We start from the raw sequence: 14770 nt of genomic DNA on the forward strand, positions 1-14770 counted from the left end.
AAACAAACCGATTCGGTGCCTAGAGAAACGAGTAATGTTAAGGAGTAACTGAAGGTTGTTGAGAAGAGCAGTGCTGGTTGCTTTCTTACTCCTATTCCTATTCTTTCTATCCTATTCCTCTGGAAATGTCTTAGGCTTCTCCCTTATTTAGTCACCTTGAATGAGGCGTTTCCTGCTCCTCTCAATCAAGTGCTTCTCAACCCTTGCTGCCACTTTATCATCTGGAGAGTTCTGAAACACTGGTGCTTGGGTTCTATTCTTAGAGATTCTAATTTTACAGGTCAGTGGTGTGACCTTGGTCATCTGGATTTTTAAAAGTTCCCCAGGTGGGCCGGGCGCAGTGGCTCATGCCTGTAATCCCAGCACTTTGGGAGGCCGAGGCAGGGGGATCACGAGGTCAAGAGATCAAAGACCATCCTGGTCAACATGGTGAAACCCCGTCTCTACTAAAAATACAAAAAAAAAAAAAATTAGCTGGGCATGGTGGTGCGTGCCTGTAATCCCAGCTACTCAGGAGGCTGAGGCAGGAGAAGTGCCTGAACCCAGGAAGCGGAGGTTGCGGTGAGCCAAGATCGCGCCATTGCACTCCAGCCTGGGTAACAAGAGCGAAACTCAGTCTCAAAAAAAAAAAAAAGTTCCCCAGGTGGTTCTAACATACAGCTAAAGGTGAGAACCACTGACCTACACACTTCCTCTGGTCAATCTCATCTGCTCATCACATTCCTCCTAATGGCTTCCAAATCTGTATCTCCAGCCCAGATTTCTCTCCTCAGTTTCAGATCTAGATCTCCTACTACCTCCTGGATCCCTTTACCTAAGTGCCTCATAAGCATCTTAAACTCAATATGCTCAAAATTGAACACCTCCTTCTATATCCTTCTACCCCTAAACAATCCTACTGTCTTCCAAGCTGTTCAAGCCCAAAACCCAGACCTCCCCAATTCTTTCCTCTTTCTTACCTTCTATATCTAATATGTCAGCAAACCCTATGGGTTTCTATTTCTTAAGGTTTTCCAGTTCAAATGATTTTTTTTCTCAGCCCAACTGCATCTGCCGGACTATTCAACCCTCCATTTCTCATCTATGTTACTAAAAATGGATTCCTAAGTGACTTCACTGTATTCTATCTTGCCCTCCATTGACCCATTCTCAATGCTACTGCCGCAGAGACCTTTCTAAAATGCAAATCTGATTGTGTCATCATCTCTTGCCTGATATCCTATAATTCTTCTCCACAGCCTGTGGGATAAAATCTACATTCTTTACCTTTGGTCACAAAGTCCTTCATGATCTCCCCTGCTTAGTTCTCCTGACTTCAGCTCTCATCCCATTCTACCTTACACCCTATACCCAACTTGTCCCACAGGATTGGTCACAAACACCACCTTCTCTAAGCTACCTTCCTTGAGCCCACTCTACGGGTGAGGTGTCCCTTCAGGGAGTTCCCATAATGCCCTCTATCATAGCCTTTATTATCCTGGATTAAAATAATGGGTTGACCTGGATGACTCCCTGACCACATTGTAATCTCCTCCATGGCTAGGATCATATATTATTCCTCTTTATATATCTGATTTTTTGCATATGACAAGTGCTTAATTAAGGCTTGTTGAACAAGTGAATGAATGAACGATGGCTGAGGAAGGCCAGCTGTTAAAGAAAGCTTACAACTGATTGACAATTGTACATTTAGCAATAGAAGGTCACTGAAAGCTTCTTCATCAGAAGAATGACATAAATGAAAACACTAATTGAGGAGAATGATTTGATCATGGAGTATATGGTATAGATTTGTCACTGCATAAGGGACATTATATAAATACTAAACGTCATGAGCATCAGTAGAAGCGAGGGCTCATTTAAAAGAATTGGAATATCATTGTCTGTGGTGCCTACTTCATACAGTGTTGCAGACATAAAATAAATAAAATAAAATTTTTGAAAATTTTCTGAATACATAAATCACTATACAAATGTAACAAATTTTAATTATGCAAATAAGACGTGTAGCCACCAAAGAATTTTTAGTAAAACCCAAAGCAGCAGGGCATAGTGAAAAAGAGCATGGGTCAAATGACAGCTCCACTCCTTCACTGTCATGTAACTTTCAGCAGATCATTTGGCCTTTCTATGCCTCAGTGTCTTTATCTACCAAATATGAATACTACACTCATAGGCTTATGATGTTATTTTTGTGTCTTGTATATAGCATGACAAATGGGAGGCATTCAATAAATTATAGCTTTCCTTCCATCTTGAGCAGCCACTCTATACTTGTTCTTATGAGATATTATCCCAAGCATCTGACACAGAGACCAGAGCCCAAAGATATTGGGGTGAGTAAAAGAGTTGTACCTACTGAAACTTGTCTTAGTACTTAAGTAAAAAGAGAGGTGGGAAACTCTTAGCAACTAAGTGAGAACCACAAGGAGATAATGGGGTAAATGGTGCTTTAGATAAATGAATTACATCAAAGATTAACAATGGTTGGGAGAGGGCAACAAACAACTTTGGAGCCTGATTTCCAAGCAGGCAGGTCCACGGGAAGAAATGGACTAAAAGGCATGAGGTCAGGAGGGAAGAATCTCTCACTCACATCCCTCCTTCTCTCTTATGCTTATGAGTCACCCTGTGGCCTCAGGCAAGTCCTTCCAACCTCCACCTCCATCTGATGCTCTGAAAATGGGCATCGCGATAACGTAAGCACAGTAGAAAACTACATGGTTTGTTTTCCTGACAGTGCGAAGCTGCTGAGATGTCAGATCCTAATGGTCTGAGATAAAAAAGTATCCTAAGATGCCAGACCTGGAGTTCCTGGGCGCATGGAAAGAAAAGGCCAATAGAAGAACAAATCTCCCACAACATTCTTGAATTCCAGCAAGTGGATGTTTACTAAAGTTTAATGACGAGACATTGTCCCGAATCCTAACACATAGGAGGCAAAAGATTTAATGCAGAAATGTAAAATAATCAGACTGAATACCCAGAATAACAGAAGCTAATCCTCAATTGACAGATAATGGAAAGAGCACAAAACTCACAGCATTCACAGTGGTTTCAGGGAAGGCAATATTCCACACGAAGGTTTGTGAAAGCAAAAAGGCTCTACCAATTACACACATAGGAGTCTCTTCCTGACCTCACCTCTCTCTCCATGGATCTGTTCCCAGGAATCTGCATTTAGAGACTAAAGAAAGAAAAAGATGAAGAAAATTAACATTTCTCTTCTTGCTTTTTTTCCTATAAATTCAAAAGTAGCTTAGTTCAGTCCTCTATCAGTTTATGGTCTCATTCCTTCTAGCACTCTCCACTCTCCATCCTAGAGAGGGAGCAGGAGTCATTATTGTAATTATGTAGACAGACACCTGGGGCCCAAAGAGTTTAGGTGACTCATGTAAGGTCACAGAGAATACCAATTTCTCAGCTGTACCCATTATCTGAGACCCCTGGGCTCTCAATTTACCACATGGCCAGCTAGAATATATTTAAAAAATAACAATTGCTGAAGAAGGCAAACTTTTACATTCTGATGAAATCTTGTACAAAAAGAATACACAAAGACCATTCTTATTATTTTGAATTATTGATACAAATGATTTCAAGATATTGTCCATAATATTTGCATGCTCCTAAGATCCCCATAATAACATATATCCTAACACATACCCGGTAGTCAAAACTCACTTATCATGTTGCAGTTGTTGTAATGGGACAGGCGAAAAGGAAAAGTTCAGTTCAGAAGACATCTAGTTGATTTTCTGGCTTTGAGTACAAATTCATGTCTAAATGGTTTATGCAGTAAGGAAGATAGTTCACCTGTGCTTCCTATGAGAATTTTGAAGGTAGCATTTTCTCCTGTTCTAGGACTCCAAGGAACAGCATGAAACCCAGGGAGGAGTCACAGAAACAAGGAAGTAGAGTGCATGCTGCCTGTCTGAAGGAGGCATGTTCAGTTGCATTTCCTCAGGGGTATTCTACAGAATGTCACCATCAGATGATATAGATCAGGGATGGGAAGGAGAGAGACAGTCAGTGGTCCACAAGTTTCAGAAACGGTTTATCCATAGACCCGCTTTGGAGACTCACCACATACATCCTATACATGCATAATAAATAAATAAATAACTTGTTTCAATTTCCTTAATCCCAAGTTCACAAATTTAGTTAAAACTAGTGCCTGAAGTACCTGAATGCCTAGAAAGATCCCATGAAACTAGTGTCTTAACTAGAAGCCCGTGACGTTTAAGACATTATCATGATACCACCTCCAAGCAAAAAGGAGTTACCTTGAGCTCCTCCAATGGCCTCTAATGAGTATTATCAGAACCACCCACCACCTGTGCCCTGAAACTTGGAATCACTTGTTCAGGACCAATTCCTTCTTTTGGAGAGTAGAGGAAAAGACGGTATATTAAAAAGGGAGAACTCAGAAGAGAGAGAGAGGAATGACAGAACTCTTCTACTTTTGATTCATCAAATTCTTGACAGCAAAAACAAAATTCACATTGGAAGACAAAGCACAAATTTCAAACCGCAAAATCTACTACCTTCCGGACTATAAGAACCATTTAGTTCTGAATCTCCATGGCTCCTATATCAACTAACTGATTGACCCAAAGGAGCAGACTTCATTTGGCCAATCCAGCAAGTTAGAACCCAATCTCAGCCGCTGGGTGACCTCTGACAGGCAACTTGACCTCAGAGTGGCCCCATTTCCACATCTGAAAGCAGAGGAGGTAGCCATTCTGTCAGGCTGGGCTGGATAGGGAACAGCTAATAAAAAGAGGATCATAAATCCCTTGGCAATAGAATCAGTGTCCTGTAAAAACTTAATAATCATAATTAAGCTATAGCTAGAAGTCTGCAAGGTCCGCACATGACAGTCAGCAGTCATTGTGCTGGTATCTGATAAGAAGACACCCTCTGCTCCGGTGCCATCAGCTGCACAAACTGGTCTTGGCTGTGTCTGGTTTCTTCACACAAAGTTGTCAGAGGAAAAATATTGCTGCAGTCAAGTTGTCTTGAACTAATCATCACCATGTTTCATTAGAGATAAAATCCTGCCAGCCTTCTAAAGATCATGAGTCTCTGTTCCCTGTGGCTCATGAAACTGGCACCTGCTGCAGAGGCCACCCCACTGTAGAGCATAGGTTTGTTCTAACTAAATCATAAGGGGCAAAAGCACTCACCAAACTACAAAAGACAACATCTTTTCACTGGTACTTTCCATAGCAAATTATTATTATCTCGATGCAGGCAGCAAGGAATTAAAAGCAGTAGTATTGAATAATAGTAGAGTAAGAGTTTTAGAGGCTAACATCTGAATTCAAATTCCAGCTCTTCCGCTTGCCACCTTAATTGGCCTTAGGGAAGTTACTTAGCATCACAAAGACTCAGTTTCTCCATCTACAAAATGAGACTATTCATGTTTACTACACAGGATTGGTATAAGAATTAAATAACAGGGACAATAGTTACTGCTGTTTCTGGCTTATAGTGATGGTGATGATAATGACGATCATGACAAACAGAGTCCCCATCACCATGTCTCATAGGCCAGAACTTCCCCCACTAAACTGGAGATGCAGGGCAGAGGTATATTTGGCCATATTTAGTTCTCAGAACCTGAACCAATGCCCATTAAATTTTATTGTACTGAATTGATCATATAACGCTCAGTGCAGAAAATCAGGATGAAATGTGTCAGATGCTTGGATTAGAAAGGTGAGGTCTCTTTGCTCCTCACCTCCACCCAGACTGAGAAGGCAGCACATGGCAGCACCCCCGCCCACACCTCCACTGCAGCCTATCACCCACCTCATCTTTGACATGAATGGCCTTCTTCTGGATACCGAATGGCTATATTCAGTGGCGTTTCAAGAAATATCTGATAGCTATGAAAAATAATACAGCTGGGATGTAACGTCCCTGGTTATGAGCAAGCAGGCATTAGAGGCGACATAGACTATAACGCACATCTTGCAGCTCCTGATGCCCAAAGAGGAGCTGGTAGAATAAAGCCAAATGAAGTTAAAGAGCTGGAAAATGTAAACTATGTATGCATATAAGTATATGGTTCATATGTACATATGTATTATACATATATTTATATTGATCATCTGTATCACTCTCCTCATGCAATAGCAATTGATAAAGTGAGATGGTTGGTTTGCAATCTGAGTGGGAAAGTCACGTTTTTAATGAGCACTAAGAAATACTTCTTTTCATTAGCCAACATTAAAATTATTTTTGTGACCTCAGAGTATCTCTGGATCTTTATTCATTGACTGACTCTGAGCCACGCCATCTATAGTTTGTTGTTAGTGTGAACACAACTATAGCATTTATCTGGTATTTACATCCTTATCCACATTGGAGAATGTTTTCTATCTCAGAATAACCATTTGCCTCATTTAAGAACACTGATGGCCTACACTTTTTGGATAGAAATACCATTTGATTTCAGAATGTGTGCTTAGTAAGACTGAGTGCCCAGGAACACTTCTGGAATAATCTATCAGACATTGCACTCGTGTGATTAACGACTTTTATAGATTTACTCAGTCTTTAGAAATTGTCTAAGATTTGTCAGAGAAAAATGGGGAGTGAAGGAGCGCTGCTCAGCTGTGGCTTGGCCCTTCCCCGTGACCTCTGCTCTTTGCATCTTTGAGCTACCCTTCAACTCTAGGAGTTGTGGACAAACCATAGGAATGTGTGTGTGTGTCTGGTGGAGTGACTGTGGATGACAGGCCCTGGCTACTGATTGATTGTGCATCAATTTAGCAAATTCATTTTCTCATTTTTTTTTTTTTTTTTTCTGAAATGGAGTCTTGCTCTGTCACCCAGGCTGGAGTATAGAAGTGTGATCTTGGCTCACTGCAACCTCCACCTCCCACATTCCAGCAATTCTCCTGTCTCAGCCTCCCAAGTAGCTGGGATTACAGGCATGCACTACCATGCCCAGCTGATTTTTGTATTTTTAGTAGAGACAGGGTTTCACCATGTTAGCCAGGCTAGTCTCAAACTCCTAACCTCAAGTGATCCACCCACCTGGGTCTTGCAAAGTGCTGAGATTACAGGCATGAGCCACTGCATCCAGCCCATTTTCTCATTCCTGATGACCTCTATACATGTCTGCTCTTTGAATTATCCTTCAAACCAGTTGTAATGTCTTAGGGTTTCCCTCACAAATTGAATTAGTTTAATAAAATTTTTTGACACATGTTTAAAAAAAAGAAAGAAAGAAGAAAAGATGCAGTCTCTTTCATGAGCCATTGAATACATATGGGCAAAACCAGTTCACTTGCCCTCTCCTAGGCTGATGTCCGAGGTAGTTTCCTTACTGAGGCAAATTCTGCTTATTCAAACCTTATTTGAATAATAATAGCAGAGGAAGTTCAGACTGGCTCAGATGATACTCTTGAATTGCTTTTAAGATACAGATATGAAGCCAGCCCCGTGGCAAAATCATTTCTCCAACCTCTACTTTTAATCTCTAAAGAACAGCACTGATTAGGCCAGTATAGGAAGAACTAGAATATTAATTTTAATATTAATATCCTACTAACTATTAATAGACTGTTCTTGCCCTCCTCATTCTCACTCCCACCTGTTGTGTCCCATCAATCTAGCCAATCATGCAGTACTTTCAGAAAGATTTTTAAAAATAAAATTGTACTCTCTCTCCATCTTATGGTTTATTGCTACTTCTCTCAAGTGAACCTTTTCTACTCCACCTCTTCTTTCCACTCTCCCTATCGAAAAGTGACTTCTTCTAGACTCTTACAGGGCTACTTTCTAGTCATGGCATTTTCATATGGTCTTGAGTATGATAGATAAATGCAATTCTTTCATTTGTTCAATCAACAAATATGTCCTGAGTGCATGCTCTCTGCCATTGGGAATATAACAGCAAACAAAACAGAAGTGGAACTTGCTTTTATGGAACCTGCATCTTACTGTATTCAATTCCTTCCTTCCTGAATGGATGGATGCTTGAAATCAACTTTCTCTTATGCAAGGTCAACCCTTGAAAGGATCAAAGCAACATGGCCCTTCGCCAAAGAGTGATAAAGTCTCCACTATGGTCTAACTGTTAAATTATCTTTTTCTCAAAATATGCTTTGCCCATTCCTACTCCCCATCTTTCCTCACACTGCCTGGAATACCTCCATTCCACTTGGCCTGGCTGAAATTCACTCACCCTATCCAGAACAACTCCCACCTCCTCCCTGAAGCCTTCCTACACCACTTTACCCAGCAGTGGTCTCTCTCCTTTAACTCGCAGAGCACTTGCGGATGATGACTGAACTTCACAACTGTATTACACCTTCTGAATGCCTCAAATTATTTTCTTCCAGCGCTCTTCATTCTTTCACCTTCCATTTATCAGGTTCTTAATGGAAGTTTTTGATTAGCCAAGTGGCAAGACACTATGAACATTCATGGAACAGATGAGGATAAATGATCTAGAATGATGAAATCAGTATCTAGGGCTTGTTTCGGAGATTTTCAAAGAGTTTGGCACCTTGGAAAACACAACAAAGAAGACTTGAAAAACTGATTTTGAAATGTTGGCCCTGAAAGGAGGCATTACATTTATATTAGAATAACTGAATTTTGGTCTTAGGAGAAGTTGTAATTATTCCCCATTTGTAAAATCTATACGATGTGGTTCACTTCAAAGATCATGTTTGTGCTCCTAAAAGTATTTGTTTTTTATAATTTAGGAAACATAAATTATCTGGTTGGAGATGAGATATTAGCGATTACCCTTTGCCCAGAACTAACAATGAGTCCCCTGAGAGTCCACAGCCAGGCTGGGCCTGGTCAGACACCCAGAGAAGCAGCACCCACAGCAGATAAGGAAGAGCCTCAGAAAAAAAGTCTGTAAAGTTCTAATCATACATCTGACAAAATTGCCAAAAGACTAACACAAACGTTTATTGCACAGCCACTTTAGTGACTATTAAGGTTTTTTAAGGGCCATTTAACTTTATCACACTTAAAAAATTTTATTAAAAATGTATTAAGAGCTGAGTGTCCTGCTAAGTACAATCTAAACTGAGTAAATAAAATACATTCTTCTCTTCTCTTTGTTTCACCTCCTTTCTCTTGAAATCAAACTTTTATTTTAAAATATTCTATGTATTTAATTTGTAATAGGTGATATATTCACATGGTTTAAATATTAGAAAGTATAGAGTACACATATAAGAAAGTGTAGAGTAAGAAGGCACTTCCCCACCCTTCTCCCTACAGGTAACCACTGTTGTTAGTTTGTTTGTCTGTTTCTAATTCTTACAAAAAATTAACATGTACAGGAAAATACCAATATGTAGTCTTATTTTTGGGATTAGACTTTTCTTACCATAACATTTCCTACTCCAAATCATCGGGAGGTAGGGTGGAATGCCTCCCGCTACTGTAAACAACACTTATGGTAGAGCAACGGGCTCAATAAATGCTTATGGACCAAAAGAGACTCACTGAGAGAAGAACCAAAAAGGACACAGCCTGTCTTCTGCTTCTTCACCAACACTATGAACTCAATCAGCTCCTCACTTGAGGCAAAGGCACGCAGACCTTGACTGGTTCCCTTGAGGTCTCTTCATCCCTATCCTATTTCCCTACCTGAGATTTAAATGGTTTTGAGAGAGATAGGAAAAGAGAAATTTAAAAGGAGAAGAGAAGAGGAAAGGAGGAAAGGAAAGAAACCGAAAGAAAGATGCTGAGGGGGAAAGGGAAGGTGGAGCTCCAGAGAAGCATGCACCGCTCTGAGAGGAAGGATCAGAAAGAAGGTCACCAAACACCCAACACTGCCACCACCCTCCTGCCTTGTTCCCACTGCCATCCTTACTTCAAGGACGGAGTAGGATTCCTGGTGCTGAAACACCCAGTATTAGGACTCCATAATTATATCACGACATGAAGTAGTTACAGGATGTTTGGGCCTGGAGAAAACCTTTCACTCTAGACAGACACATGCCTGCCTGTGCTCGTTTCCACATTTGGGAGGCCATGACCTTTATTCCCACACCCAAAGTATCTATTATGTGTGAAGCCTCAGTTCCAACCTTTTTATGGTATGCCTTTTTGTCAGAAGCAAAATGTTTCTCAAAAACTTTTTTTTTCAGTTCTCCACACACAAATCCTCTTATCCCAAAAAGTGGCTTACAATTTCTATTAGAAGCATATCTAAGTCCAGGAAGAATCTGGAATGTCACACAGCACCTCTACCCTTGAGGAGCTACGGCTCTTCTTTCATACTTCAGTTGAGAACCTCTTTATAATCGATAGCATAAAGGCTCCATGGCCCAGTGAAAGATATATGCTTTCTTAATTCACAGTATTCATCAAATTACAAAAATTCATTTGTACTATTTAGTGTGTCTTCATGAAACCGGGGAGGTACTGGTTAGGATAAAGATACTGTTATAGAAGAGAGAATGCAGATCACTTGAAATCCATAACCAGTTTGACAGCAAAGACAGCCAGGAGCCCTCTGCTACTCTAGGTGACATCAGGAGCTGGCAGATGGTAGAAATACCCTTTCTGGCAACCGTGCCCAGTCACCCTGCATGGCATGATGTAAGATAAAAGCATCTGCTGACTTTCAGGGTATAATTACCACCAGGGTGGGGGTGTAATTAAGTAAGGGTAATTTACCCTAAAGAAGATAAAAATTAAGAATTATTAATGACAATAATAATTAGCTCTTTTATATCTAAGAATCACAAAATGCTTTACAAGCTGTAATTATCACAGCTCCCCTCTGAGGAAGGGATTCATATCTTACAGTTCCTCATTTAACAGTGGGATGAAGCAATGGACACCAGGGAAGGCAGAAGGGGGTGGAGTGCTGCCCTCCTCTGTCATCTGTCCTGTAAGTGGTGAAGCTAGAAAGAGGCTCCAGAAAGGCTGACTCTTATTAAGGTGAGTACCCTCATCCCTAAGCCATCACGCAAACAGCTGGTCCATCCCAGGACAAGTGATTCATCTCATTCTAACCTGTTGGCCATTTCAACTGCCACAATGCAATAAAATTGTATCATATCAGCAAGCGTTTTTTAAACCATCTATTAGGAATAAACGATACAAGACTACCTTCAAAAAACTTAAAACCTAATTGAGAAGACAAAACAAGCACCCGTTAAACTAGAGCAGAATATAAAAATTACACATTAGTACTAAATTGTATGATGCTGACTATGTATGCTATAGGGGAAAATTTTTTTTTTAATTTAAAGATCATTCCATGTAAAGGTCAAAGAAGGTTTTGAAGAGGACACTGAACTTCTCTGAGGCCTGAAAGAAACTATACTAGGTTTTAGATTGACAGAGGTGAGATCCAAGAGGTGGGTCAATGAATACAAAGAAACGATAGAAAAACTTGAAAGATTTAACACATAGTTTTTTTAAGAAGTGTTTGATGGAGAGCTGTTTGAAGCATCTTACATTTTTTCAAAGCCATGTAGAATTACCCTTCTTTGAACATTTTCCCAGAATGTCAACATCATAGTGCATACTGGATTCTGGAGAAGTCCATTAGGTTAAAGATGACAATACAAACTTCTCTGCTTTATCTAAACCTTCACTCTGGAAGTTACCCGGTTGAGCTAAGTCAGGGTCTGGGCCAGGTAAATGCCACAGAATGTCAAATCTATCTCTTCTTTTCTGGTTCTAACAGGAGAAAATAGGAGACGAGCCCTTGAATGAGATAAAGATTAGGAAAATCTAATACTCTTAGTTTCTTTTTCTTTCTTTTTTTTTTTTGAGACGGAGTTTTGCTCTTTGTTACCCAGGCTGGAGTGCAATGGCGCGATCTCGGCTCACCGCAACCTCCGCCTCCTGGGTTCAGGCAATTCTCCTGCCTCCGCCTCCTGAGTAGCTGGGATTACAGGCACACGCCACCATGCCCAGCTAATTTTTTGTATTTTTAGTAGAGACGGGGTTTCACCATGTTGACCAGGATAGTCTCGATCTCTTGACCTTGTGATCCACCCGCCTCGGCCTCCCAAAGTGCTGGGATTACAGGCGTGAGCCACCGCGCCCGGCCTTAATACTCTTCGTTTCTTACATGTTTGTTTATTAATCCAGCAGAGCCCCGCCCCCAAAGATTTCAAAAGTGACAGGGGCTTTATATTAATATAATATTAAAGCACCTAAGTAATATAAATTTTATTTTCTCTTTTTAATTCCTCTGTAGTAAAGAGCTCAAGCCTCAACACCAAATACCAGGATAATACTATAGCTATACTGTACACAGGCTCTGATAAAGAAGGGCATTCTTGCAGAAACGGAGCAGGGAGACCTGTGTCATTCCCAGGCCAGTCAGCAATATTCTCTGACCTTTCACTGCCTCAGTCTCCAGTCTTAAAAAACTGGGATATTGGAGCTTTTAGTCTATAAAAAAATAAGGAGATCTTTCAGATTGTAACAATATTTTTATTTTTTGATGGTCCCCAGTAAAGGAACACTACTACATTTCAAGAATTCTCAGTTGTCTCAACTAAAAATAGACTGAACCAATTGGTTAGGATTTGATAATTTTCTACATTCATTAGCCTTTACCAACCTTTTGAAAAACTAGAAGGCCATGGAAACTATTTCCCTGTCCAAACTTTATGTCACTGACTCCTTTTTAAATGATATTCTCAGGCCGGGCATGGTGGCTCACACCTGTAATCCCAGCACTTTGGGAGGCCAAGGCAGGTGGATCACGAGGTCAAGAGATCGAGACCATCCTGGTCAACATGGTGAAACCCCATCTCTACTAAAAATACAAAAAATTAGCTGGGCACGGTGGCACGTGCCTGTAGTCCCAGCTACTCAGGAGGCGGAGGCAGGAGAATTGCCTGAACCCAGGAGGCGGAGGTTGCGGTGAGCCGAGATCGCACCATTGCACTCCAGCCGGGTAACAACAGTGAAACTCTGTCTCAAAAAAAAAAACCAAAAAAAAAAAACCAAAAAGATATTCTCAAATAATGACAGTGTATAAACTAAGAGAATATTATGTAGCGATGAAGATACTTCACTAGGAAAATCTCAAACTTGATTTTGGATTTAGCATCTTAATCTACTTTACTTTCTGATGATGGACCAAGAGCAGGAATGGAGGCCAATTTTCTTAGATTAAGGAAGGTTTTTAAATATTTTCCCTTATGCTGAACTAACTTAATAAGAGTGGGTAGGAGAACCATCACTGAATTTTAAAATCTAGCTTCATTCAGAGAGGAGGAAGAGTTTTTCTGTTATCATTATAAGCATGTGGGTAGGGGGAATTGCCATTCTAATTATAATTTTATAATGGTTAATGCTACTTTTCTCTTTATTTTCATGGAACCTAACAATTTCCAGTTCCCTTTTGGGTTTACTCCCTATAGAAAAATCATGAGGTTTCCCAATACATCACACGCTGGAGGACACAAACAAAAGCAGACCTAAGGCAAGCCTCGAAGAATGCTCATGATTGCAGTGTGGTCAGTGCTTATGATGGTCTTATCTTAGAATCCAAAGAGTGAGAGATCTGCACAAAATCCTAGACTTCAGCGTCGAAGACTTTAAGAGGCAGAAATGAGCCATGCTTATAATTGTCTTACCATTCCCTGTCACTTCTACCTTCCTCTTTTTTTTTTGAGACGGAGTTTTGCTCTTGTTACCCAGGCTGGAGTGCAATGGCACGATCTCGGCTCACCGCAACCTCCGCCTCCTGGGTTCAGGCAATTCTCCTGCCTCAGCCTCCTGAGTAGCTGGGATTACAGGCACGCACCACCATGCCCAGCTAATTTTTTGTATTTTTAGTAGAGACGGGGTTTCACCACGTTGACCAGGATGGTCTCGATCTCTTGACCTCGTGATCCACCTGCCTCAGCCTCCCAAAGTGCTGGGATTACAGGCTTGAGCCACCACACCCGGCCTCTACCTTCCTCTTAACCCCACATCTGGGATGGCAGCAAGTGAGGGGTCATATAGAGTTGAGTTCCATTATAATTTGGACCAATCTGCACATAAAGAAAAGCCACCAAGAATTAGATTCCAAATTTTCACTCATGCCATTGAAGGACCCTACAGTTGCCTCAAAATTCAGAAAACCAATACTTGCTTCTGTTGGACAAAGGAGGAAACAAAAGTGCAGGGAAGCCATTGAATCATCTAATAGTCTTCATAAACCTTACATTTCAGACTATGGTCAAAGTTTCATAGAGTCTGAAATGTAAGGATGGAAGTCACCAACAACCATGGATAAAATCCAATTCTTTACAATAAAACAGCACTGAAATTTGCAGATGATCAACCAAATTGAGAAAGCCCTGATGGATATAATGGGCTAGAATAACCGATTACCTCAATGTGCTTCCAGGAGAAGCAGACTCAAGTGTTTAGGTGTCATAATCATTAGTAACTGAGGCTGAGTAGGATGATTATAACTACAATAATGCATTACACCAGCTCTTTTTCCCCAGGGGCATCAATATGCTAATGAGAAAACTAATGAACAAACTTCATTTAAGTTTAATATTTCTAAGAATGAAATTTCACAGATTTCAAGTTTTCTTATGAATGATTTAATAAAAATATATTTCTAAGGTACCGTCCCAAACTGTTTACTGAGGAGGCAGTCCCCAGTCTGTAAGAAAACCCTCATAAGACCCAGGAATACAAATGGAAAAATTTTTCCCACCTGCATTTTTAGAGAAGAAACTAACCAATTCTTTGCATCTCTCTCATTGCCCTAGAGTTGAAGCAATTGCTTCTGGCAGGGCTTATG

The 14770-nt window shown here is 40.5% G+C and overlaps 1 protein-coding gene across 3 annotated transcripts in view; it reads right to left on the reverse strand.

Annotated features, from left to right (window-relative positions):
* LOC103788982 (uncharacterized) overlaps positions 1 to 14770 on the reverse strand; it is an 870763-nt gene that overhangs the window by 680840 nt on the left and 175153 nt on the right. The gene's annotated exons all lie outside the window — the stretch shown is intronic.

Source organism: Callithrix jacchus, chromosome 18, assembly GCF_049354715.1.
Source record: "Callithrix jacchus isolate 240 chromosome 18, calJac240_pri, whole genome shotgun sequence".
Taxonomy (NCBI): Eukaryota; Metazoa; Chordata; class Mammalia; order Primates; family Cebidae; genus Callithrix; species Callithrix jacchus.